We start from the raw sequence: 25,518 nt of genomic DNA, 5'->3' as shown, positions 1-25,518 counted from the left end.
TCTCCATCTTTCCCCCCTCTCCTTCCTTCCTCCCCCCGTTCTCCTTACCCCCTATCTCATTCCCCTTCCTTCTCCCCCCTCTCCTTCACCCCTATCTCCTTCCACCCCTCTCCCTCCCCATTCCTTCCACCCCCTCTCCTTCCCCTCCATCTCCTTCCCCCCTCTCCGTGCCACTTTCTCCTTCCCCCCTCTCCTTCCCCCCTCCATCCCTCTCACCATCCCTGCTATCTCCTTCCCCCTTCCTTCCCCCTCTCCTTCCCCCATCTCCTTCCCACCCTCTCCTTCCCCCTATCTCGTTCACCCCCTCTCCTTCCCCCTTCCTTCCCACCCTCTACTTCCCCGCTCTCCTTCACTCCCTATCCTTCGCCCCCTCTCCTTCCCCCATCTCCTTCCCCTCTATCTCCTTCCCCCAATCGTCTTCCCCTTCCTTTCCCCCTCTCCTTCCTTCCCTCCCCCCCTCTCCTTACCTCCTGTCTCCTTCCCCCTTCCTTAGCCCCCTCTCCTTCCCCTGATCTCCTTCACACTTTCTTTCCCCCCCATCTCCTTCCCCCATCCTTCCCTCCCTCCTGCCCCCATCTCCTGGCCCCCCAATCTCCTTCCCCCATCTCCTTCCCCCTTCCTTCCCCCCCTTCTCCTTCCCCACCCTCTCCTGGCCCCCATATCCTTCCCCCATCCCCTTCCCCCTTCCTTCACCCCCGTCCTTCCCCCTCTCCTTCCCCCATCTCCATCCACACCTCTACTTCCGCCCCATCTCCTTCCCCATCTACTTACCCCTTCCTTCCCCCTTCCCCCATCTCCTTCCCCCCTCCTTCCACACCCTCTCCTTCCCCATCTCCTTCCCCTCTATCTCCTCCCCCTCTCTTCCTCCCATCTCCTTGCCCCCTCCTTCCCCCCTCGTTCCCCCTCTCCTTCCCCCCTCCCCTCCTTCCCCTTCTCTCCTTCCCCATCTCCTCCCCCCTCGCCTTCCCCCATCTCCTTCCCCCATCCTACCCCCTCTCCTTCCCACCTATCTCCTTCCCCCTTACTTCCCCCATCTCCATCCCCCTTCCTTACCCCCTCTCCTTCCCCCATCTCCTTCCCCTTCCTTCCCCCCTCCTTCGCCCGTATCTCCTTCCCCATTCCTTGCCCCCACTCATTCCCCCCTAACTCCTTCCGCCTTCCTTCCACCCCTCCTTCCCCCCAACTCCCCTCCCCGTTATGTCCTTCCCCCATCTCCTTCCCACCTCCTTCCCCCATCCTTCCCCACTATCTCCTTTCCCCCTCTCCTTACCCCATCTCCTTTACCACCATCGCCTTCACCCCTCTCCTTCCCCCATCTCCTTCCCCCTTCCTTCCCCCTCGCCTTCCCCATATCTCCTTCCCACTTCCTTACCCCCTCTCCTTCCCCCATATCGCCTTCCCCCTTCCTTCCCCCCTCCTTGCCCCATCTCCTTCCCCCTTCCTTCCCCCCTCTTCTTCCCCTCTATCTCCTTCCCCCTTCCTTCCCCCCTCTCCTTCCCCTACCTCTTTCCCCCTTTATTCCCCCCTCTCCTTCCCCCTATCCCCTTCCCCCTCCCTTCCACCCTCCTTTCCCCGGATCTCGTTCCCCCTTCAGTCCCCCCCATCTCCTTCCCCTTCCTTCCCCCACTCTACTTCCACCTATCTCCTTCCCTCTTCCTAGCCCACCTTCCTTCCCCCCTCTCCTTCCCCATCTCCATCCTTCCCACTTCCTCCCCCCTCCTACACTACCTCCTACCCCACCTCCTTCCCCCTTCCCCACCCTCTCCTTCCCCCTACCTCCTTGCCCCCTTCTCCTTCTCCCCCCTCCTTCTCCCATCTCCTTCCCCTCCCTTCCTTCCCCCTCTCCTTCCCCCATCTCCTTCCCCCTTCCTTCGCCCCTCCTTCCCCTATCTCCTTCACCCTTCCTTCGCCCCCTCCCCTTCCCCTATCTCCTTCACCACCCTCTCCTTCCCCCCATCTCCTTCTCCCTTCCTTACCCCTCCTCTCCTTCCCCCCATCTCCTTCCCCCTTCGTTCCCCCCCCTTCGTCCTCTCATTCCCCCTATCTCCTTCACCCTTCCTTCCCCCCACTCCTTCCCCCTATCTCTTTCCCACCTCGCCTTCCCCCCTCGCCTTCCCCCTATCTCCTTCCCCCCTCTCCTTCCCCCTTCCTTCCGTCCCTCCTCCCCACCATCTTCCTGCCCCCTCCTACCTCCCATCTCCTTTCCCCCTCTGCTTCCCCTCTCCCCTTTCCCCATCTCCTTCTCCACCTCTCCTTCCCCCCTTCCTTCCCACCCTCTCCTTCTCCCTCTCCTTCAATCCCCTCTCCTTCCCCTCTCTCCTTTCCCCCATCTCCTTCTCCACCTCTCCTTCCCCCCTTCCTTCCCACCCTCTCCTTCTCCCTATCCTTCAATCCCCACTCCTTCCCCCATCTGCTTCCCACGCCCTCTCGTTTCCCGCTATCTCCTTCCCCCTATATACTTCCCCCCTCTCCTTCCTTCTTTCCCCCGCTCTCATTACCCCCATCTCCTTCCCCCTTCCTTCACCCCCTCTCCTTCCCCCCATCTCCTTCCACCCCTCTCCTTCCCCCTTCCTTCCACCCCCTCTCCTTCCCCTCCATCTCATTCCCCACCTCCGTGCCCCTTTCTCCTTCCCCCCTCTCCTTCCCCCTTCCTTCCCCCCTCCTTCCTCCATCTTCTTGCCCCCCTTCTACTTCCCCATCTCCTTCCCCCTCTCCTTCCCCCTCCCTCCCCCTCACCATCCCCGCTATTTCCTTCCCCCTTCTTTCCCCCCTCTCCTTCTCTCATTTCCTTCCCTCCCCCTCTCTTTCCTTCCTTCCCCCTCTCCTTACCTCCTATCTCCTTCCCCCTTCCTTCCCCCACCTCTCCTTCCCCGATCTCCTTCCCGCTTCCTTCCCCCATCTCCTTCCCCCCATCTCCTTCCCCCTTACTTCGCCTCCCCTTCCCCCCGATCTGCTTCCCCCTTCCTTCCCCCCTCCTTCACCCCATCTCCTTTCCAACCTCTCCTTCCCCCTTCCTTCCCCCCTCCTTCCCCACTATCTCCTTCCCCCTTCCTTCCCCCTCTCTCCTTCCACCTATCTCCTTTCCCCTTCTTCCCCCTCTCCTTCCCCACTATCACCATCCCCCTTTCTTCCCCCCTCTCCTTCACGCCTATCTCCTTCCCCCTTCCTTATCCCTTCTTCTTCCCCATCTCCTTCCCCCTTCCTTCTTCCCTCTCCTTCCCCCATCTCCTTCCCACCCCGTCTCCTTCCCCCTTCCTTCCCCCCTCCTTCCCCATCTCCTTCCCCGCTATGTCCTTCCCCCTTCCACGCCTCATCCCCTTCCTTCCCCCTTCCTTCCCACCCTCTCCTTCCCCCATCTCCTTCCCCTCTCCTTCCCCACTCTCCTTCCCCCATCTCCTTCTCACTTCCTCTCCTTCCCCATTCCTTCCCCCACCTTCCTTAACCCTCCACCTTCCCCATCTCCTTCCCGCCTTTCTTCCACCCTCTCCTTCCCCCTCTCCTTCACCTCTTCTCTCCTTCCCCCCTCTCCTTCCCCTCTATCTCCTTCTCCCCCTCTCCTTCCCCATCTCCTTCCCACCCCTCCTTCCCCATCTCCTTCCCCCTTCCTTCTCCCTTCCCCCCATTTCCTTCGCCCCTCTCCTTCCCCACACTCTCCTTCCCGCCATCACCTTCCCCACTGTCTCCTTCCCCCCTCTCCTTCTCCCCCATGTCCTTGCCCCTTCCATCCCCCTCCTTCCCCCATCTTCTTCCCCCTTCCTTCCCCCTCTCCTTCCCCATCTACATCCTTCCCCCTTCCTTCCACCCCTCCTCCCCGCCATCTTCCTGCCCCCCTCCTACCTCACATCTCCTTTCCCCTTCTCCTTCCCCACTCTCCTTTCCACCATCTCCTTCTCCACCTCTCCTTACCCCTTCCTTCCCACCCTCTCCTTCAATCCACTCTCCTTCCCCCCTCTCCTTCCCCTCATCTCCTTCCCACCCCCTCTCGTTTCCCCCCATCTCATTCCCCCTTCCTTCCCCCCATCTACTTCTTCCATCTACTTCCCCGTTCCTTCCCCCCATTTCCTTCCCCTATCTCCTTCCCCTTCCTTCCCCCCATCTCCTTCCCCCTACCTTCCCCCCATCTCCTTCCCCCATCTCCTTCCCCCTTCCTTCCCAACATCTCCTTCCCCCCTTCTCCTTCCCCCTTCCTACCCCCCATTTCATTTCCCCTTCCTTCCGACCTCTCCTTCCACCCTTTGACCCCCCCTCTCCTTCACCCATCTCCTTCCCCCTTCCTTCCCCTACTATCTCGTTCCCCCTTCCTTCCCCCCTTCCTTCCCACATCTCCTTCCCCCTTTCTTCTCCCATCTCCTTCCCCTATCACCTTCCCCCTTCCTTCCCCCCATCTCCTTCCCCATTCCTTCCCCCACATCTCCTTCCCCCTTCCTTCCCCATCTCCTTCCCCCATTTCCCACCCCCATCTCCTTCCCCCATCTCATTCCCCCTTCCTTCCTCCAATCTCCTTACCCCATCTCCTTCCCCCTTCCTTCTCCCCATCTCCTTCCCCCTTCCTTCCTCAAATCTCCTTCCCCCTTCCTTCACCCCATCGCCTTCCCCTATCTCCTTCCCCAACCTTCCCCTGCCTCCTTCCCCCTATCTCATTCCCCCTTCCTTCCCCCTATCTCCTTCCCCCTTCCTTCCGCCATCTCCTTCACCCTTCCTTACCCCCATCTCCTTCTCCCCTATCTCCTTCCACATTCCTTCCCCGTTATCTCCTTTTACCCGATCTCCTTCCCTCTTCCTTCCCCCCTATCTCCTTCTCCCCATCTCCTTCCCCCTTCCTTCCCCGTATCTCCTTCTCCCTTATCTCATTCCACCTTCCTTCTCCCCTATCTCCTTCCCCATATCTCCTTCCATCTTCTTTCCACCATCTCCTTCCCACCCTATCTCCTTCCCCCTTCCTTCCCCCATCTCCCTTCCCCTTCTCCTTTCGCCATCTCCTTCCCCCTTTCTTCCCCCAACTCCTTCCCCCCATCTCCTTCCCCCTTCCTTCTCCCCATCTCCTTCCCCCTTCCTTCCCCAAATCTCCTTCCCCCTTCCTTCACACCATCTCCTTCCCCCATCTCCTTCCCCAACCTTCCCCCGCCTCCTTCCCCCTATCTCATTCCCCCTTCCTTCCCCCATCTCCTTCCCCCTTACTTTCACCATCTCCTTCCCCTTTCCTTCCCCCCTATCTCCTTCCCCCCTATCTCCTTCCCCCTTCCTTCCCCCTATCTCCTTCACCCCATCTCCTTCCCTCATCTCCATCTCCCTTCCTTCCCCATCTCCTTCTCTCCATCTCCTTCCCCCTTCCTTCCCCCCTAATCCTTCCCCATCTCCTTCCCCCTTCCCGCCCCCATGTTCTTCCCCCTTCCTTCTCTCCATCTCCTTCCCCTTCTATCTCCTTCCCCCTTCCTTCCCCCATCTCCTTCCCCCTTCCTTCCCCCATCTCCTCCCCCATTCCTTCCCACACATCTCCTTCCCCCTTCCTTCCCCCATCTCCTTCCCCCTTCCTTCCCCCCATTTCCCACCCCCATCTCCTTCCCCCATCTCATTCCCCCTTCCTTCCCCCAATCTCCTTACCCCATGTCCTTTCCCCTTCCTTCCCCCCATCTTCTTCCCCCATCTCCTTCCCCCTTCCTTCCCCATCTCCTTTCGCCTTTCCTTCCCCCATCTCTTTCCCCCGCTATCTCCTTCCCCCTTCCATCCCCCCTATCTCCTTCCCCCATCTCCTTCCCCCTTCCTTCCCCCCATCTGCTTCCCCATCTCCTTCCCCATTTCTTACCCCCATCTCGTTCCCCCTTCCTTCCCCCCAATCTCCTTACCCCATGTCCTTCCCCCTTCCTTCCCCCTATCTCCTTCCCCATCTCTTCACCATCTCCCTCCTCCTTCCTTCCCCCATCTCCTTCCCCCATCTCCTTCCCCCATCTCCTTCCCCAAATCTCCTTCCCCCTTCCTTCACCCCATCTCCTTCCACATCCTTCCCCCCGCCTCCTTCCCCCTATCTCATTCCCCCTTCCTTCCCCCTATCTCCTTCCCCCTTCCTTCCGCTATCTCCTTCACACTTCCTAACCCCATCTCATTCTCCCCTATCTCCTTCCACATTCCTTCCCCGCTATCTCCTTTTCCCCGATCTCCTTCCCTCTTCCTTCCCCACTATCTCCTTCTCCCCTGTCTCCTTCCCCCTTCCTTCCCCCCATCTCCTTTTCCCCTATCTCATTCCGCCTTCCTTCTCCCCCTATCTCCTTCCCCCATCTCCTTCGCCCTTCTTTCCCCCATCTCCTTCCCACCCTATCTCCTTCCCCCTTCCTTCCCCCATCTCCTTCCCCCTTTCTTCCCCCCATCTCCTTCCCCCATCTCCTTCCCCCTTCTTTCCCCATCTCCTTCCCACCCTATCTCCTTCCCCCTTCCTTCCCCCATTTCCTTCCCCCAATTCCTTCCCACATCTCCTTCCCAATTTCTTCCCCCCATCTCCTTCCCCAATCTCCTTCCCCCTTCTTTCCCTCATCTCCTTCCCCCTTCCTTCCTCCCCTATCTCCTTCCCCCCAATCTCCTTCCCCTTCCTTCCCCCACATCTCCTTCCTCCTTCCTTACCCCATATCCTTTCCCCTTTCTTTCCCCATCTCCTTCCCCTTTCCTTCCCCCTATCTCCTTCCCCCTATCTCCTTCCCCCTTCCTTCCCCCCTATCTCCTTCCCCCCTATCTTCTTCCCCCATCTCCTTCATCCTTCCTTCCCCCATCTCCTTCCCCCTTTCCTTCCCCATCTCTTTCCCCCGCTATCTCCTTCCCCTTCAATCCCCCCTATCTCCTTCCCCCCATCTCCTTCCCCCCATCTGCTTCCCCATCTCCTTCCCCATTCCTTACCCCTATCTCGTTCCCCCTTCGTTCCCCCCTATCTCCTTCCCCATTCATTCCCCCACATCTCCTTCCCCCTTCCTTCCCCCATCTCCTTCCCACTTCCTTACCCCCATTTCCCATCCCCATCTCCTTCCCCCATCTCATTCCCTCTTCTATCCCCCCAATCTCCTTACCCCATGTCCTTCCCGCTTCCTTCCCCCATCTCCTTCCCCCATCTCCTTCCCCCCATCTCTTCCCCATCTCCCTACCCCTTCCTTCCCCCCTATCTCCTTCCCCCATCTCCTTCCCCCTTCCTTCCGCCATCTCCTTCACACTTCCTTACCCCCATCTCCTTCTCCCCTATCTCCTTCCACATTCCTTCCCCGCTATCTCCTTTTCCCCAATCTCCTTCCCTCTTCCTTCCCCACTAACTCCTTCTCCACTGTCTCCTTCCCCCTTCCTTCCCCCCATCTCCTTCTCCCCTCTCTCATTCCGCCTTCCTTCTCCCTTTATCTCCTTCCCCTATCTCCTTCCCCCTTCTTTCCCCCATCTCCTTCCCACCCTATCTCCTTCCCCCTTCCTTCCCCCATCTCCTTCCCCCATCTCCTTCCCCCTTTCTTCCCCCATCTCCTTCCCTCATCTCCTTCCCCCTTCCTTACCCCTTCCTTCCCATCTCCTTCCCCCTTTCTTCCCCCATCTCCTTCCCCCTATCTCCTTCCCCCTTCTTTCCCTCATCTCCTTCCCCCTTCCTTCATCCCCTATCTCCTTCCTCCTTCCATACCCCATATCCTTCCCCCTTTTTTCCCCATCTCCTTCCCCTTTCCTTCCCCCATCTCCTTCCCCCTATCTCCTTCCCCCTTCCTTCCCCCATCTCCTTCACCCTATCTCCTTCCCCCTATCTCCTTCCTCCTTCCTTCCCCATCTCTTTCCCCCATCTCCTTCCCCCTTCCCTCCCCCAACCCTTCCCCTATCTCCTTCCCCCTTCCTTCCCCCATCTCCTTCCCCCTTCCTTCCCCCATCTCCTTCCCCCGCTATCTCCTTCGCCCTTCCTTCCCCCTATCTCCTTCCCCCCAATCGCCTTCCCCCTTCCTTCCCCCACATCTCCTTCCCCCTTCCTTACACCATATCCTTCCCCTTTCCTTCCCCCTATCCCGTTCCCCCATCTCCTTCCCCCTTCCTTCCCCCCATCTCCTTCCCCCTTCCTTCCGCCCTAATCCTTCCCCTATCTCCTTCCCCCTTCCTTCCCCCATCTCCTACCCCCTTCATTCCCCCATTTCCTTCCCCCGCTATCTCCTTCGCCCTTCCTTCCCCCTATCTCCTTCTCCCCTATCTGCTTCCCCCTTCCTTCCCCCATCTGCTTCCCCCATCTCCTTCCTCATTCCTTACCCCCATCTCCTTCCCCCTTCCTTCACCCCATCTCCATCCCTATTCCTTCCCACACATCTCCTTCCCCCTTCCTTCCCCCCATCTCATTCCCCCTTCCTTCCCCCCAATTTCCTTACCCCATGTCCTTTCCCCTTCCTTCCCCCTATCTCCTTCCCCCTATCTCCTTTCCCCCATCTCTTCCCCATCTCCCTCCCCCTTCCTTCCCCCATCTCCTTCCCCCATCTCCTTCCCCCTTCCTTCCCCAAATCTCCTTCCCCCTTCCTTCACCCCATCTCCTTCCCCATCCTTCCCCCCGCCTCCTTCCCCCTATCTCATTCCCCCTTCCTTCCCCCTATCTCCTTCCCCCTTCCTTCCGCCATCTCCTTCACACTTCCTTACCCCCATCTCCTTCTCCCCTATCTCCTTCCACATTCCTTCCCCGCTATCTCCTTTTCCCCGATCTCCTTCCCTCTTCCTTCCCCACTATCTCCTTCTCCCCTGTCTCCTTCCCCTTTCCTTCCCCCCATCTCCTTCTCCCCTATCTCATTCCGCCTTCCTTCTCCCCTATCTCCTTCCCCCATCTCATTCCCCCTTCCTTCCCCCCAATCTCCTTACCCCATGTCCTTTCCCCTTCCTTCCCCCTATCTCCTTCCCCCATCTCATTCCCCCTTTCTTCCCCCATCGCCTTCCCCCCATCTCCTTCCCCCTTCTTTCCCCCATCTCCTTCCCACCCTATCTCCTTCCCCCTTCCTTACCCCTTCCTTCCCCATCTCCTTCCCCCTTTGTTCCCCCCTATCTCCTTCCCCTATCTCCTTCCCCCTTCTTTCCCTCATCTCCTTCCCCCTTCCTTCCTCCCCTATCTCCTTCCCCCAATCTCCTTCCCCTTCCTTCCCCCACATCTCCTTCCTCCTTCCTTACCCCATATCCTTCCCCCTTTCTTTCCCCATCTCCTTCCCCTTTCCTTCCCCTATCTCCTTCCCCCTATCTCCTTCCCCCTTCCTTCCCCGCTATCTCGTTCACCCTATCTCCTTCCCCCATCTCCTTCCTCCCCCATCTCCTTCCCCATCTCCTTCCCCCTTCCCTCCCCCAACCCTTACCCTATCTCCTTCCCCCTTCCTTCCCCCATCTCCTCCCCCCATCCTTCCCCCATCTCCTTCCCCCGCTATCTCCTTTGCCCTTCCTTTCCCCCTATCTCCTTCCCCCCAATCGTCTTCCCCCTTCCTTCCCCCACATCTCCTTCACCCTTACTTACCCCATATCCTTCCCCCTTTCTTTCCCCAACTCCTTCCCCTTTCCTTCCCCCCTATCCCGTTCCACCTATCTCCTTCCCCCTTCCTTCCCCCATCTCCTTCACCACATCTCCTTCCCTATCTCCTTCCCCAACTCCTTCCCTCCATCTCCTTCCCCCTTCCTTCCGCCTAATCCTTCCCCTATCTCCTTCCCCCTTCCTTCCCCCATCTCCTACCCCCTTCATTCCCCCATTTCCTTCCCCCGCTATCTCCTTCGCCCTTCCTTCACCCATCTGCTTCCCCCATCTCCTTCCTCATTCCTTACCCCCATCTCCTTCCCCCTTCCTTCCCCCCATCTCCTTCCCTATCCTTTCCACACATCTCCTTCCCCCTTCCTTCCGCCATCTCCTTCACACTTCCTTACCCCCATCTCCTTCTCCCCTATCTCCTTCCACATTCCTTCCCCTCTATCTCCTTTTCCCCAATCTCCTTCCCTCTTCCTTCCCCACTAACTCCTTCTCCACTGTCTCCTTCCCCCTTCCTTCCCCCCATCTCCTTCTCCCCTCTCTCATTCCGCCTTCCTTCTCCCTTTATCTCCTTCCCCTATCTCCTTCCCCCTTCTTTCCCCCATCTCCTTCCCACCCTATCTCCTTCCCCCTTCCTTCCCCCATCTCCTTCCCCCATCTCCTTCCCCCTTTCTTCCCCCATCTCCTTCCCTCATCTCCTTCCCCCTTCCTTACCCCTTCCTTCCCATCTCCTTCCCCCTTTCTTCCCCCATCTCCTTCCCCCTATCTCCTTCCCCCTTCTTTCCCTCATCTCCTTCCCCCTTCCTTCATCCCCTATCTCCTTCCTCCTTCCATACCCCATATCCTTCCCCCTTTTTTCCCCATCTCCTTCCCCTTTCCTTCCCCCATCTCCTTCCCCCTATCTCCTTCCCCCTTCCTTCCCCCATCTCCTTCACCCTATCTCCTTCCCCCTATCTCCTTCCTCCTTCCTTCCCCATCTCTTTCCCCCATCTCCTTCCCCCTTCCCTCCCCCAACCCTTCCCCTATCTCCTTCCCCCTTCCTTCCCCCATCTCCTTCCCCCTTCCTTCCCCCATCTCCTTCCCCCGCTATCTCCTTCGCCCTTCCTTCCCCCTATCTCCTTCCCCCCAATCGCCTTCCCCCTTCCTTCCCCCACATCTCCTTCCCCCTTCCTTACACCATATCCTTCCCCTTTCCTTCCCCCTATCCCGTTCCCCCATCTCCTTCCCCCTTCCTTCCCCCCATCTCCTTCCCCCTTCCTTCCGCCCTAATCCTTCCCCTATCTCCTTCCCCCTTCCTTCCCCCATCTCCTACCCCCTTCATTCCCCCATTTCCTTCCCCCGCTATCTCCTTCGCCCTTCCTTCCCCCTATCTCCTTCTCCCCTATCTGCTTCCCCCTTCCTTCCCCCATCTGCTTCCCCCATCTCCTTCCTCATTCCTTACCCCCATCTCCTTCCCCCTTCCTTCACCCCATCTCCATCCCTATTCCTTCCCACACATCTCCTTCCCCCTTCCTTCCCCCCATCTCATTCCCCCTTCCTTCCCCCCAATTTCCTTACCCCATGTCCTTTCCCCTTCCTTCCCCCTATCTCCTTCCCCCTATCTCCTTTCCCCCATCTCTTCCCCATCTCCCTCCCCCTTCCTTCCCCCATCTCCTTCCCCCATCTCCTTCCCCCTTCCTTCCCCAAATCTCCTTCCCCCTTCCTTCACCCCATCTCCTTCCCCATCCTTCCCCCCGCCTCCTTCCCCCTATCTCATTCCCCCTTCCTTCCCCCTATCTCCTTCCCCCTTCCTTCCGCCATCTCCTTCACACTTCCTTACCCCCATCTCCTTCTCCCCTATCTCCTTCCACATTCCTTCCCCGCTATCTCCTTTTCCCCGATCTCCTTCCCTCTTCCTTCCCCACTATCTCCTTCTCCCCTGTCTCCTTCCCCTTTCCTTCCCCCCATCTCCTTCTCCCCTATCTCATTCCGCCTTCCTTCTCCCCTATCTCCTTCCCCCATCTCATTCCCCCTTCCTTCCCCCCAATCTCCTTACCCCATGTCCTTTCCCCTTCCTTCCCCCTATCTCCTTCCCCCATCTCATTCCCCCTTTCTTCCCCCATCGCCTTCCCCCCATCTCCTTCCCCCTTCTTTCCCCCATCTCCTTCCCACCCTATCTCCTTCCCCCTTCCTTACCCCTTCCTTCCCCATCTCCTTCCCCCTTTGTTCCCCCCTATCTCCTTCCCCTATCTCCTTCCCCCTTCTTTCCCTCATCTCCTTCCCCCTTCCTTCCTCCCCTATCTCCTTCCCCCAATCTCCTTCCCCTTCCTTCCCCCACATCTCCTTCCTCCTTCCTTACCCCATATCCTTCCCCCTTTCTTTCCCCATCTCCTTCCCCTTTCCTTCCCCTATCTCCTTCCCCCTATCTCCTTCCCCCTTCCTTCCCCGCTATCTCGTTCACCCTATCTCCTTCCCCCATCTCCTTCCTCCCCCATCTCCTTCCCCATCTCCTTCCCCCTTCCCTCCCCCAACCCTTACCCTATCTCCTTCCCCCTTCCTTCCCCCATCTCCTCCCCCCATCCTTCCCCCATCTCCTTCCCCCGCTATCTCCTTTGCCCTTCCTTTCCCCCTATCTCCTTCCCCCCAATCGTCTTCCCCCTTCCTTCCCCCACATCTCCTTCACCCTTACTTACCCCATATCCTTCCCCCTTTCTTTCCCCAACTCCTTCCCCTTTCCTTCCCCCCTATCCCGTTCCACCTATCTCCTTCCCCCTTCCTTCCCCCATCTCCTTCACCACATCTCCTTCCCTATCTCCTTCCCCAACTCCTTCCCTCCATCTCCTTCCCCCTTCCTTCCGCCTAATCCTTCCCCTATCTCCTTCCCCCTTCCTTCCCCCATCTCCTACCCCCTTCATTCCCCCATTTCCTTCCCCCGCTATCTCCTTCGCCCTTCCTTCACCCATCTGCTTCCCCCATCTCCTTCCTCATTCCTTACCCCCATCTCCTTCCCCCTTCCTTCCCCCCATCTCCTTCCCTATCCTTTCCACACATCTCCTTCCCCCTTCCTTCCCCCATCTCTTTCCCACTTCCTTCCCCCCATTTACCACCCCCATCTCCTTCCCCCATCTCATTCCCCCTTCCTTCCCCCAATCTCCTTTCCCCATGTCCTTCCCCTTTCCTTCCCCCCATCTCCTTCCCCATCTCCTTCCCCCCATCTCTTTCCCCCTTCCTTCCCCCCATTTCCCACCCCCATCTCCTTCCCCCATCTCATTCCCCCTTCCTTCCCCCCATCTCCTTCCCCTATCTCCTTCCCCCATCTCTTCCCCCATCTCCTTCCACCTTCCTTCCTCCATCTCCTTCCCCCATCTCCTTCCCCCTTCCTTCCCCAAATCTCCTTCCCCCCTTCCTTCACCCCAAATCGTTCCCCCATCTCCTTCCCCATCCTTCCCCCCGCCTCCTTCCCCTATCTCATTCCCACTTCCTTCCCTCTATCTCCTTCCCCAACTCCTTCCCCCCATCTCCTTCCCCCTTCCTTCCACCCTAATCCTTCCCCTATCTCCTTTCCCCTTCCTTCACCCATCTCATACCCCCTTCATTCCCCCATTTCCTTCCCCCGCTATCTCCTTCGCCCTTCCTTCCCCCTATCTCCTTCTCCCCTATCTGCTTCCCCCTTCCTTCCCCCATCTGCTTCCCCCATCTCCTTCCTCATTCCTTACCCCCATCTCCTTCCCCCTTCCTTCCCCCCATCTCCTTCCCCCTTCCTTCCCCCCATCTCTTTCCCCCTTCCTTCCCCCCATTTCCCACCCCCATCTCCTTCCCCCATCTCATTCACCATTCCTTCCCCCCATCTCCTTCCCCCCATCTCTTCCCCCATCTCCTTCCACCTTCCTTCCCCCTATCTCCTTCCCCCATCTCCTCCCCCTTCCTTCCCCAAATCTCCTTCCCCCTTCCTTCACCCCAACCGTTCCCCCATCTCCATCCACATCCTTCCCCCCGCCTCTTTCCCCCTATCTCATTCCCCCTTCCTTCCCCCTATCTCCTTCCCCCTTCCTTCCCCCAATCTCCTTCCCTCCATTCCTTCCCCATCTCCTTTCCCCTTCCTTCCCCCCATTTCCCACACCCATCTCCTTCCCCCATCTCATTCCCCCTTCCTTCCCCCAATCACCTTACCCCATGTCCTTCCCCCTTCCTTCCCCCATCTCCTTCCCCCTATCTCCTTCCCCCATCTCTTCCCCCATCTCCTTCCCCCTTCCTTCCCCAAATCTCCTTCCCCCTTCCTTCACCCCAACTCCTTCCCCCATCTCCTTCCCCATCCTTCCCCCCGCCTCCTTCCTCCTATCTCATTCCCCCTTCCTTCCCCCTATCTCCTTCCCCCTTCCTTCCCCCATCTCCTTCACACTTCCTTACCCCCATCTCCTTCTCCCCTATCTCCTTCCCCGCGATCTCCTTTTCCCCGATCTCCTTCCCCCTTCCTTCCCCCCATCACCTTGCTCCCCCCATCTCCTTCCTTCCCCACCTCTCCTTCCCCCATCTCCTTCCTTCCCCCTTCCTTTCCGCCCTCTCCTTCCCCACCTCCTTCCTTCCCCTTCCTTCCCCCCTCGTTCTCCCATACACTTCCTTCCCCCCTCCTTCCCCCTCTCCCCCGTATCTCCTTCTCCCCTCACTTCACCCCATCTCCTTTCCCACCGCCTTCCACCCTCTCCTCCCCCTCCCCGCTCCTTGCCCCCTTCTCCTTCCCCTTCCTTCCCCCACCCCCTCCGTCCCCTTATCTCCTTTCCCCTTCCTGAACCCCCTCCTTCCCCCATCTCCTTCCCCCCTCCTTCCCCCATCTCCTTCCCCCCTCTCCTTCCCCCATCTCCTTCGGCCCCCCTCTCCTTCCCCGCCTCTCCTTACTCCCTCCTTCCCCCTTCCTTCCCCCTTCCCCCCATCTCTTTCCTCCATCCTTCACCCTAATCTTCTTCTCCCATCTCCTTCCCCCCTTCACCCCCTCTCCTTCCCTCCTATCTCCTTCCCCCTTCCCACTCTCCTTTCCCCCTCCTTCCCCCCAAACTCCTTCCCCTTCCTTCCCCCCTCTCCTTCGCCCACCTATCCTTCGCCCCCTCTCCTTTGCCCCTATCTCCTTCCCACCCCTCTCCATCCTCCCCACTCCTTCTCCATCTCCTTCCCCCTCTCCTTCCCCCCACTCCTTCCCCCATTTCCTTCCTTCCCTCTCCTTCCCCCCTCTCCTTCCCCCCATCTCCTTCCCCCATCTCCTTCCTTGCCCCCTCCTTCCCCCCTGTCCTTTCCCCATCTCCTTCCTTCCCCTCTCCTTCCCTCCTCATTCCCCTCCTCCTTCCCCCCATCTCCTTCCTTCCCCCTCCTTCCCCCTCCTTCCTTCCCGCCTCCTTACCACCCCCTTCCCCATCTCCTCCCGTTCCCCCTACTTCCCCATCTTCTTTCCCACCCCATTCCCACATCTCGTTCGCCCCCCCTCCCCCATCTCCTTCCTTGCACCATCCTTCCTCCCCCTTCCCCCATCTCCTTCCTTCCCCCCTGCTTCCCCCCTCCTTCCCCATCTCCTTCCTTCCCCCCTCCTTCCCCCTCTCCTTCCCGAATCTCCTTCCTTCCCCCTTCCTTCCCCCCTCTCCTTCTCCCCATCTCCTTCCTTCCCCCTTCCTACCCCTATCTCCTTCCTTCCTCCTTCCTTCCCCCATCTCCTTCCTTCCCCCTTCCCCATTTCCGTCCTTCCCCTTTCCTTCCCCCTCCTTCCCCCAACTCCTTCCTTCCCCTTCCTTCCCCCTCCTTCTCCCCATCTCCTTCCTTCCGCCTTCCTTCCCCTATCTCCTTCCCCCATCTCCTTCCTTCCCCTTTCCTTCTTCCGCCCTCTCCTTCCCCCATCTCCTTCCTTCCCCCTTCCTTCCCCGACTCTCCTTCCCCCATCTCCTTCCTTCACCCTTCCTTCCCCTATCTCCTTCCTTCCCCCTCCTTCCCCTCCTCCTTCACCCCATCTCCTTCCTTCCCCCTTCCTTCCCCCATCTCCTTCCTCCCCATCTCCTTCCTTCCCAAAATCACCTTCCTTCCCCCTAACTTCCCCCCTCTCCTTTCCCCATCTCCTTCCTTTCCCTTCCTTCCTGCACCTCATTCCCCCCATATCCTTCCTTCCCCCTTCCTTCCCCCATCTCCTTCCCCCATCTCTTTCCCCCTTCCTTCCCCCCCTCCATCCCCCCTCCTTTCTCCCCCTCCTTCCCTCCTAGCTCCTTCCCCTTGCTTCCCCCTCTCCTTCCCCCATCTCCTTCCCCCCTAACTTCCCCAATCTCCTTCCCCCTCCTTCCCCCCTCTCCTTCCCCCCTCTCCTTGCCCCCCATCTCCCTACCCTTCCTTCCCCCATCCGTCCCCCTATCTCCTTCCCACTTCCCCCTCCTTCCCCATCTTCTTTCCCACCCCCTTCCCCATCTCCTTCGCCCCCCTCCTTCCGCCTATCTCCTTCCTCCATCCTTCACCCCCTCTCCTTTCCCCATCTCCATGCCCCCATCCTTCACCCCCTCTCCTTCCCTCCTATCTCCTTCCCCTTCTCCTACACCCCTTCCCCTCTCCTTCACCCTCTCCTTCCCCCTCTCCTTCGCCCTATCTCTTTCCTCCTTCCTTCCCCCTCTCCTTCCCCCATCTCCTTCCTTCCCCCTCCCTTCCCCCCCTCCTTCCCCCATCTCCTTCCTTCCCCCCATCTCCTTCTTCCACCCCAATCTCCTTCCTTGCCCATCTCCTTCCCCCATCTCCTTCCTTCCCCCTTCCTTCCGCCCTCTCCTTCCCCCCAACTCCTTCCTTCGGTGTCCTTTCCCCCCTCCCCATCTCCTTCCTTCCGCCTTCCTTCCCCCACTCTCCTTCCCCATCTCCTTCCTTCCCTCCTCCTTCACCCCTCCTTCCTTCCCACCTCCTTCCCACCCCCTTCCCCCATCTCCTCCATTTCCCCCTCCTCCCCCTTCCCCCTTCCCCATCTCCTTCCTTCCCCCTCCTTCCCCATCTCATTCCCCCATCTTCCTTCCCCCCTCCTTCCCCCCTCTCCTTCCCCCATCTCCTTCCTTCCCCCTCTCCTCCACCACCATCTCTTTCCTTCCCCATTCCTTCCCCTTCCTTCCCCCATCTCCTTCCTCCACTCCAATCTCCTTCCTTCCCCCCTCTCCTTCCCCCCATCTCCTTCCTTACCCCTTCCTTCTGCCCTCTCCTTCCCCCAACTCCTTTCTTCCCCTTTCTTCCCCCTCCTTCTCCCCCATCTCTTTCCTTCCGCCTTCCTTCCCCCTCTCCTTCCCCCATCTCCTTCCTTCCACCTTCCTTCTTCCGCCCTCTCCTTCCCCCATCTTCTTCCTTCCCCCTTCCTTCCCCGCCTCTCCTTCCCCATCTCCTTCCTTCACTCTTCCTTCCCCTCCTCCTTCCCCCATCTCCTTCCTTCGCCCTCCTTCGCCCCTCTCCTTCCCCATCTCCTTCCTTCCCCCCTCCTTCCCCCCTGTCCTTCCCCCATCTCCTTCCTTCCCCTCTCCTTCCCTCCTCATTCCCCACCCCCTTCCCCATCTCCTCCCTTTCCCCCTACTTCCCCACCCTTACCCCCCTTCCCCCATCTCCTTTCTTGCCCCATCCTTCACCCCACTCCTTCCCCCATTTCATTCCTTCCCCTTCCTTCCCCCCTCCTTCCCCATCTCCTTCATTCCCCTTTCCTTCCCCCCTCTACTTCCCGAATCTCCTTCCTTCCCCCTTCCTTCCCCCCTCTCCTTCCCCCATCTCCTTCCTTCCCACTTCCTTCCCCCATCTCCTTCCTTTCCCCTTCCTTCCCCCCATATTCCTTCCTCCACCCCAATCTCCTTCTTTCCCCCTTCCCCATCTCCGTCCTTCCCCTTTCCTTCCCCCTCCTCCTTCCCCATCTCCTTCCTTCCCCTTTCCTTCTTCCGCCCTCTCCTTCCCCCATCTCCTTCCTTCCCCCTTCCTTCCCCGCCTCTCCTTCCCCATCTCCTTCCTTCACCCTTCCTTCCCCCATCTCCTTCCCCACATCTCCTTCCTTCCCCCTCCTTCCCCTCCTCCTTCCCCCATCTCCTTCCTACCCCCTCCTTCCCCCCTCTCCTTCCCCATCTCCTTCCTTCCCCCTTCCTTCCCCCATCTCCTTCCTCCCCATCTCCTTTCTTCCCAACCTCTCCTTCCCCCATCTCCTTCCTTTCCCTTCCTTCCCTCACCTCATTCCTCCCATATCCTTCCTTCCCACTTCCTTCCCCCATCTCCTTCCCCCATCTCCTACCCCCTTCCTTCCCCCCCTCCATCCCCGCTCCTTTCTCCCCCTACTTCCCTCCTAGCTCCTTCACCCTTCCTTCCCCCCTACTTCCCCCCATCTCCTTCCCCCCTAACTTCCCCCATCTCCTTCCTCCCTCTCCTTCCCCCCTCTCCTTGCCCCCATCTCCCTACCCTTCCTTCCCCCGTCCGTCCCCCTATCTCCTTCCCTCTTCCCCCTCCTTCCCCATCTTCTTTCCCCCCTCCTCTTCTCCCATCTCCTTCGCCCCCCTCCTTCCGCCTATCTCGTTCCCCCATCCTTCACCCCCTCTCCTTCCCTCCTATCTCCATCCCCCTTCTCCTACACCCTTTCCCCTCTCCTTCCCCCCTCTCCTTCCCCCTCTCCATCCCTCCATCTCCTTCCTCCTTCCTTCCCCCCTCTCCTTCCCCCATCCTTCTTCCACCCCAATCTCCTTCCATCCCCCTTCCTTCCACCCTCTCCTTCCCCCCAACTCCTTCCTTCCCTGTCCTTCCCCCTCCCCATCTTCTTCCTTCCGCCTTCCTTCCCCCACTCTCCTTCCCCCATCTCCTTCCTTCCCCCCTCCTTCCCCCTCCTTCCTTCTCACCTCCTTCCCATCCCCTTCCCCCGTCTCCTCCATTTCCCCCTCCTCCCCACCCTTCACCCCTTCCCCCATCTCCTTCCTTCCCCTCTTCTTCCCCCTCTCCTCCACCACCATTTCCTTCCCCGTTCCTTCCCCCCATCTCCTTCCTCCACTCCAATCTCCTTCCTTCCCCCCTCTCCGTCCCCATCTCCTTCCTTCCCCCTTCCCTCTGCCCTCTTCTTCCCCCCCAACTCCTTCCTTCCCCTTTCTTTCCCCCTTCTCCACCATCTCCTTCCTTCCGCCTTCCTTCCCCCTCTACTTCCTTCCCCTTCCTTCCCCGCCTGAGCTTCCCCATCTCCTTTCTTCACTCTTCCTTCCCCTCCTCCTTCCCCATCTCCTTCCTTCCCCCTCCTTCCCGCCTCTCCTTCCCCCATCTCCATCCTTCCCCCTTCCTTCTCCCCTCTCCTTCCCCAATCTCATTCCTTCGGCCTTCCTTCCCCCATATCCTTCCTTCCCCCATCTCCTTCCTTCCCCACCTCTTCTTCCCCTATCTCCTTCCTTCCCCCTTCCTTCCGCCCCACTCCTTCCCCCAACTCCTTCCTTCCCCCTCCTTCCCCCTCTCCTTCCCCCTATCTCCTTCCCACTCATTTCACCCCATCTCCTTTCCACTCGCCTTCCACCCTCTCCTCCCCCCTCCTTGCCCCGTTCTCCTTCCCCTTCCTTCCCCAACCCTCTCCGTCCCCCTATCTCCTTCCCCCTTCCTTACACCCCTCCTTCCCCCATCTCCTTCCCCCTGCTTCCCCATCTTCTTTCCCCCCTCTTCTCACATCTCCTTCGCCCCCTCTCCTTCCCCTCCTCTCCTTCCCCCCTCCTTCCCCCTTCCATCCCCCTCCTTCCGCCTATCTCCTTTCTCCATTCTTCGTCCCCCTCTCCTTTCCCCCATCTCCATCCCCCCTCCTTCACCCACTCTCCTTCCCTCCTATCTCCTTCCCCCCTCCTCCTACCCCCTTCCTCTGTCCTTCCCCCTCTCCTTCCCCCAACTCCTTCCCCCTTCCTTCCGCCCTCTCCTTCCCCATCTCCTTCACACTCTCCTTCGCCCCCTCTCCTTTGCCCCACTCTCCTTTCCCCCCTCTCCTTCGCCCACCTATCCTTCGCCCCCTCTCCTTTGCCCCTATCTTCTTCCCTCCCCTCTCCATCCTCCCCACTCCATCCCCCATCTCCTTCCCCCCTCTCCTTCCCCCATTTCCTTCCTTCCCTCTCCTTCCCCCTTTCCTTCCCCCATCTCCTTCCTTCCCCCCTCCTTCCCCCCTGTCCTTGCCCCATCTCCTTCCTTCCCCTGTCCTTCCCTCCTCATTCCCCTCCTCCTTCCCCATTTCCTTCCTTCCCCCTCCTTCCCCCTCCTTCCTTCCTGCCTCCTTCACACCCCCTTCCCCAATCTCTTCCCGTTCCCCCTACCTCCCCACCCTTGACCCCTTCCCCCATCTCCTTCCTTGCCCCATCCTCCCCCCTCCTTCCCCATCTCCTTCCTTCCCCCCTGCTTCCCCCCTCCTTCCCCCATCTCCTTCCTTCCCCCCTCCTTCCCCCACTTCTTCCCGAATCTCCTTCCTTCCCCCTTCCTTCCCCCCTCTCCTTCTCCCCATCTCCTTCCTTCCCCCTTCCTTCCCCCATCTCCTTCCTTCCCCCTTCCTTCCCCCCATCTCCTTCCTTCCCCCTTCCCCCATCTCCGTTATTCCCCTTTCCTTCCCCCCTCCTTCCCCCCAACTCCTTCCTTCCCCTTCCTTCCCCCCCTTCTCCCCATCTCCTTCCTTCTGCCTTCCTTCCCCTATCTCCTTCCCCCATCTCCTACCTTCCGCTTTCCTTCTTCCGCCCTCTCTTCCCCCATCTCCTTCCTTCCCCCTTCCTTCCCCTATCTCCTTCCCCCATCTCCTTCCTTCCCCGCTCCTTCCCCCTCTCCTTCACCCCATCTCCTTCCTTCCCCCTTCCTTCCCCCATCTCCTTCCACCCCATCTCCTTCCTTCCCAACCTCTCCTTCCTTCACCCTTCCTTCCCCCCTCTCCTTCCCCCATCTCCTTCCTTTCCCTTCCTTCCCGCACCTCATTCCCCCCATATCCTTCCTTCCCCCTTCCTTCCCCCATCTCCTTCCCCATCTCCTTCCCCCTTCCTTCCCCCCTCCATCCCCCCTCCTTTCTCCCCCTACTTCCCTCCTAGGTCCTGCCCCTTCCTTCCCCCTCTCCTTCCCCCATCTCCTTCCCCCCTCCTTCCCCTTCTCCTTCACCCCACTCCTTGCCCCCCATCGCCCTACCCTTCCTTCCCCCTCTGTCCCCTATCCCCTTCCCCCACCTCCTCCATTTCCCCCTCCTCCCCCCTTTCCCCTTCCCCCATCTCCTTCCTTCCCCCTCCTTCCCCCATCTCCTTCCACCCTCCTTCCCCCATCTCCTTCCCCCCTCTCCTTCCCCCATCTCCTTCGGCCCCCCTTTCCTTCCCCTCCTCTCCTTACCCCCTCCTTCCCCCTTCCTTCCCCCTTCCCCCTCTCCTTCCCCCTCTTTTTCCCCCCAAACTCCTTCCCCCTTCCTTCCCCCTCTCCTTCCCCATCTCCTTCCCACTCTCCTTCGCCCCCTCTCCTTCGCCCCCCCTCTCCTTCCCCCTCTCCTTTTCCCACCTATCCTTCTCCCCCTCTCCTTTGCCCCTATCTCCTTCCCACCCCTCTCCATCCTCCCCACTCCTTCGCCCATCTCCTTCCCGCCTCTCCTTCCCCCCCAGTCCTTCCCCCATTTCTTTCCTTCCCTCTCCTTCCCCCCTCTCCTTCCTCACTCTCCTCCCCGCCTCCTTGCCCCCTGTCCTTCCCCCATCTCGTTCCTTTCCCTCTCCTTCCCTCCTCATTCCCCCTCCTCCTTCCCCCATCTCCTTCATTCCCCCTCCTTCCCCCCTCCTTACTTCCCGCCTCCTTCCCACCCCCTTCTTTCCCCTCCTTTCCCCCCCCCTTCTCCACCCTTACCCCCTTCCCCCAAATCCTTCCTTGCCCCCGCCTTACCCCCCTTCTTCCCCCATCTCCTTCCTTCCCCCATCCTTCCGCCATCTCCTTCCCGAATCTCCTTCCTTCCCCCTTCCTTCCCCCCTCTCCTTACCCCATCTCCTTCCTTCCCCCTTCCTTCCCCCCATCTCCTTCCTCCACCCCAATCTCCTTCCTCCCCGCCTTCCCCCATCTCCGTCCTTCCCCCCAAATCCTTCCTTCTCCTAACTTGCCCCCTCCTTCTCGCCCATCTCCTTCCTTCCCCCCTCCTTCCCCCTCTCCTTCCCCCATCTCCTTCCTTCCCCCTTCCTTCCCCCCTCTCCATCCCCCCATCTCCTTCCTTCCCCTTCCTTCCCCCACCTCATTTCCCCCATATCCTTCCATCCCCCTTCCTTCCCCAATCTCCTTGCCCCATCTCCTTCCCGCTTCCTTCCCCCCGCCATCCCCCCTCCTTTCTCCCCCTCCTTCCCTCCTATCTCCTTCCCCCATCTCCTTCCCCCTAACATCCCCCCATCTCCTTCCCCCCTCTCCTTCCGCCCTCTCCTTCCCCACTCTCCTTCCCTCCCTCTCCTTGCCCCCATCTCCCTCCCCTTCCTTCCTCCCTCCGTCCCGCTATCTCCTTCCCCCATCTCCTTCCTCCCTCATTCTCCCATCTTCTTCCCCCCCTTCCTCCATCCTTCGTCCCCCTCTCCTTCCCCCAATTCCATCCCCCCTCCTTCAACCACTCTCCTTCCCTCCTATCTCCTTCCCCCCTCCTCCTACCCCCTTCCCCTCTCCTTCCCCCTCTCGTTCCCCCAACTCCTTCCCCCTTCCTTCCCCCCTCTCCTTCCCCCATCTCCTTCACACTCTCCTTCGCCCCCTCTCCTTCGCCCCACTCTCCTTTCCCCCTCTCCTTCGCCCACCTATACTTCGCCCCCTCTCCTTTGCCCCTATCCCCTTCCCACCCCTCTCCATCCTCCCTACTCCTTCCCCCATCTCCTTCCCCCCTCTCCTTTCCGCCACTCCTTCCCCCATTTCCTTCCTTCCCCCTCCTTCCCCCATCTCCTTCCCTCCTCATTCCCCCTCCTCCTTCCCCATCTCCTTCCTTCCCCCTCCTTCCCCACTCCTTCCTTCCCGCCTCCATCCCACCCCTTCCCACATCTCCTCCCTTTACCCCTCCTTCCCCACCCTTGCCCCCTTCCTCCATCTCCTTCCTTGCCCCCTCCTTCCCCCCTCTCCTTCCCCCAATCTCCTTCCTTTCCCCTTCCGCCCATCTCCGTCCTTCCCCTTTTCTTCCCCCCTCCTTACCCCCAAATCCTTACTTCCCCTTCCTTCCCCCCTCCTTCTCCCCATCTCCTTCCTTCCCCCTTCCTTCCCCGCCTCTCCTTCCCCATCTCCTACCTTCACCCTTCCTTCCACCCTCTCCTTCCCCCATCTCCTTCCTTCCCCCTCCTTCCCCCCTCTCCTTCCCCCATCTCCTTCCTTCCCCCCTCCTTCCCCCTCTCCTCCCCCATCTCCTTCCTTCCCCTTTCCTTCCCCATCCCCTTCCTCCCCATCTCCTTCCTTCCCACACCTCAATCCCCCCATATCCTTCCTTCCCCCTTCCTTCCCCCATCTCCTTAACCCATCTCCTTCCCCCTTCCTTCCCCCCTCCATCCCCGATCCTTTCTCCCCCTCCTTCCCTCCTAACTCCTTCCCCCTTTCCTTCCCCCCTCTCCTTCCACCCTCTCCTTGCCCCCCATCTCCCTACACTTCCTTCCCCCCCTCCGTCCCCCTATCTCCTTCCCCATTCCTTCCCCCCCTTCCCCCATCTCCTTCCCCCCTCCTTCCCCCATCGTCTTTCCCCCCCTCCTCTTCCCCCATCTCCTTCGCCCCCTCTCCTTCTCCTCCTCTCCTTGCCCCCTCCTTCCCCATTCCTTCCCGCCCTCGTTCCACCTATCTCCTTCCTCCATCCTTCGTCCCCTCTCCTTCCCCCATCTCCTTCACACTCTCCTTCGCCCCCTCTCCTTCGCCCCAAACTCCTTTCCCCCCTCTCCTTCGCCCACCTATCCTTCGCCCCCTCTCCTTTGCCCCTATCTCCTTCCCACAACTCTCCATCCTCCCTACTCCTTCCCCCATCTCAATCCCCCCTCTCCTTCCCCCCCACTCCTTCCCCCATTTCCTTCCTTCTCCCCTCCTTCGCCCCTGTCCTTCCCCCATCTCCTTCCCTCCTCATTCCCCCTCCTCCTTCCCCATCTCCTTCCTTCCCCCTACTTCCCCAATCCTTCCTTCCCGCCTCCTTCCCACCCCCTTCCCACATCTCCTCCCTTTACCCCTCCTTCCCCACCCTTGCCCCCCCTTCCTCCACATCCTTCCTTGCCCCCTCCTTCCACCCCTCTCCTTCCACCAATCTCCTTCCTCCCCCCCTCCTTCCCCTTCCTTCCCCATCTCCTTCCTTCCCCCTCCTTCCCCCTCCTTCCCGAATCTACTTCCTTCCCCCTTCCTTCCCCCCCTCCTTCCCCCATCTCTTTCCTTCTCCCTTCCTTGCCCCCATCTCCTTCCTTCCCCCTTCCTTCCCCCCATCTCATTCCTCCACCCCAATCTCCTTCCTTCCCCCTTCCCCCATCTCCGTCCTTTCCCTTTTCTTCCCCCCTCCTTCCCCCCAAATCCTTCCTTCCCCTTCCTTCCCCCCTCCTTCTCCCCATCTCCTTCCTTCCCCCTCCTTTCCCGCCTCTCCTTCCCCATCTCCTTCCTTCACCCTTCCTTCCACCCTCTCCTTCCCCCATCTCCTTACTTCCCCCTCCTTCCCCTCCTCCTTCCCCATCTCCTTCCTTCCCCCTCCTTTCCCCATCTCCTTCCCCCTCCTTCCCCATATTCTTTCCGCCCTCTTCTCCCATCTCCTTCGCCCCCTCTCCTTCCCCTCCTCTCCTTCCCCCCTCCTTCCCCCTTCCTTCCCCCTCCTTCCGCCTATCTCCTTCCCCCATTCTTCGTCCCCCTCTCCTTTCCCCCATCTCCATCCCCCCTCCTTCACCCACTTTCCTTCCCTCCTATCTCCTTCCCCCCTCCTCCTACCCCCTTCCTCTGTCCTTCCACCTCTCCTTCCCCCAACTCCTACCCCCTTCCTTCCCCCCTCTCCTTCCCCCATCTCCTTCACACTCTCCTTTGCCCCCTCTCCTTTGCCCCACTCTCCTTTCCCCCCTCTCCTTCGCCCACCTATCCTTCGCCCCCTCTCCTTTGCCGCTATCTTCTTCCCTCCCCTCTCCATCCTCCCCACTCCTTCCCCCATCTCCTTCCCCCCACTCCTTCCCCCATTTCCTTCCTTCCCTCTCCTTCCCCCTCTCCTTCCCCCATCTCCTTCCTTCCCCCCTCCTTCCCCCCTGTCCTTGCCCCATCTCCTTCCTTCCCCTCTCCTTCCCTCCTCATTCCCCTCCTCCTTCCCCATTTCCTTCCTTCCCCCTCCTTCCCCCTCCTTCCTTCCGGCCTCCTTCACACCCCCTTCCCCCATCTCTTCCCGTTCCCCCTACCTCCCCAACTTGACCCCCTTCCCCCATCTCCTTCCTTGCCCCATCCTCCCCCCTCCTTCCCCATCTCCTTCCTTCCCCCCTGCTTACCCCCCTCCTTCCCCCATCTCCTTCCTTCCCCCCTCCTTCCCCCGACTCCTTCCCGAATCTCCTTCCTTCCCCCTTCCTTCCCCCTCTCCTTCTCCCCATCTCCTTCCTTCCCCCTTCCTTCCCCCCATCTCCTTCCTCCACCCCAATCTCCTTCCTCCCCGCCTTCCCCCATTTCCGTCCTTCCCCCCAAATCCTTCCTTCCCCTAACTTGCCCCCTCCATCTCGCCCATCTCATTCTTTCCCCCTCCTTCCCCCTCTCCTTCCCCCATCTCCTTCCTTCCCCCATCCTTCCTCCATCTCCTTCCTCCCCCATCTCCTTCCTTCCCCACCTCTCCTTCCCCCCATCTGCTTCCTTCCCCCTTCCTTCCCCCCTCTCCATCCCCCCATCTCCTTCCTTCCCCTTCCTTCCCCCACCTCATTTCCCCCATATCCTTCCTTCCCCCTTCCTTCCCCAAGCTCCTTGCCCCATCTCCTTCCCGCTTCCTTCCCCCCGCCATCCCCCCTCCTTTCTCCCCCTCCTTCCCTCCTATCTCCTTCCCCCTTCCTTCCCCCTCTCCTTCCCCCATTTCCTTCCCCCTAACATCCCCCGATCTCCTTCCCCCCTCTCCTTCCGCCCTCTCCTTCCCCACTCTCCTTCCCTCCCTCTCCTTGCCCCCA

The sequence above is a fragment of the Chiloscyllium punctatum genome, chromosome 23 (assembly GCF_047496795.1).
Source record: "Chiloscyllium punctatum isolate Juve2018m chromosome 23, sChiPun1.3, whole genome shotgun sequence".
NCBI classification, from domain to species: domain Eukaryota; kingdom Metazoa; phylum Chordata; class Chondrichthyes; order Orectolobiformes; family Hemiscylliidae; genus Chiloscyllium; species Chiloscyllium punctatum.
This window is presented reverse-complemented; position numbering follows the sequence as displayed.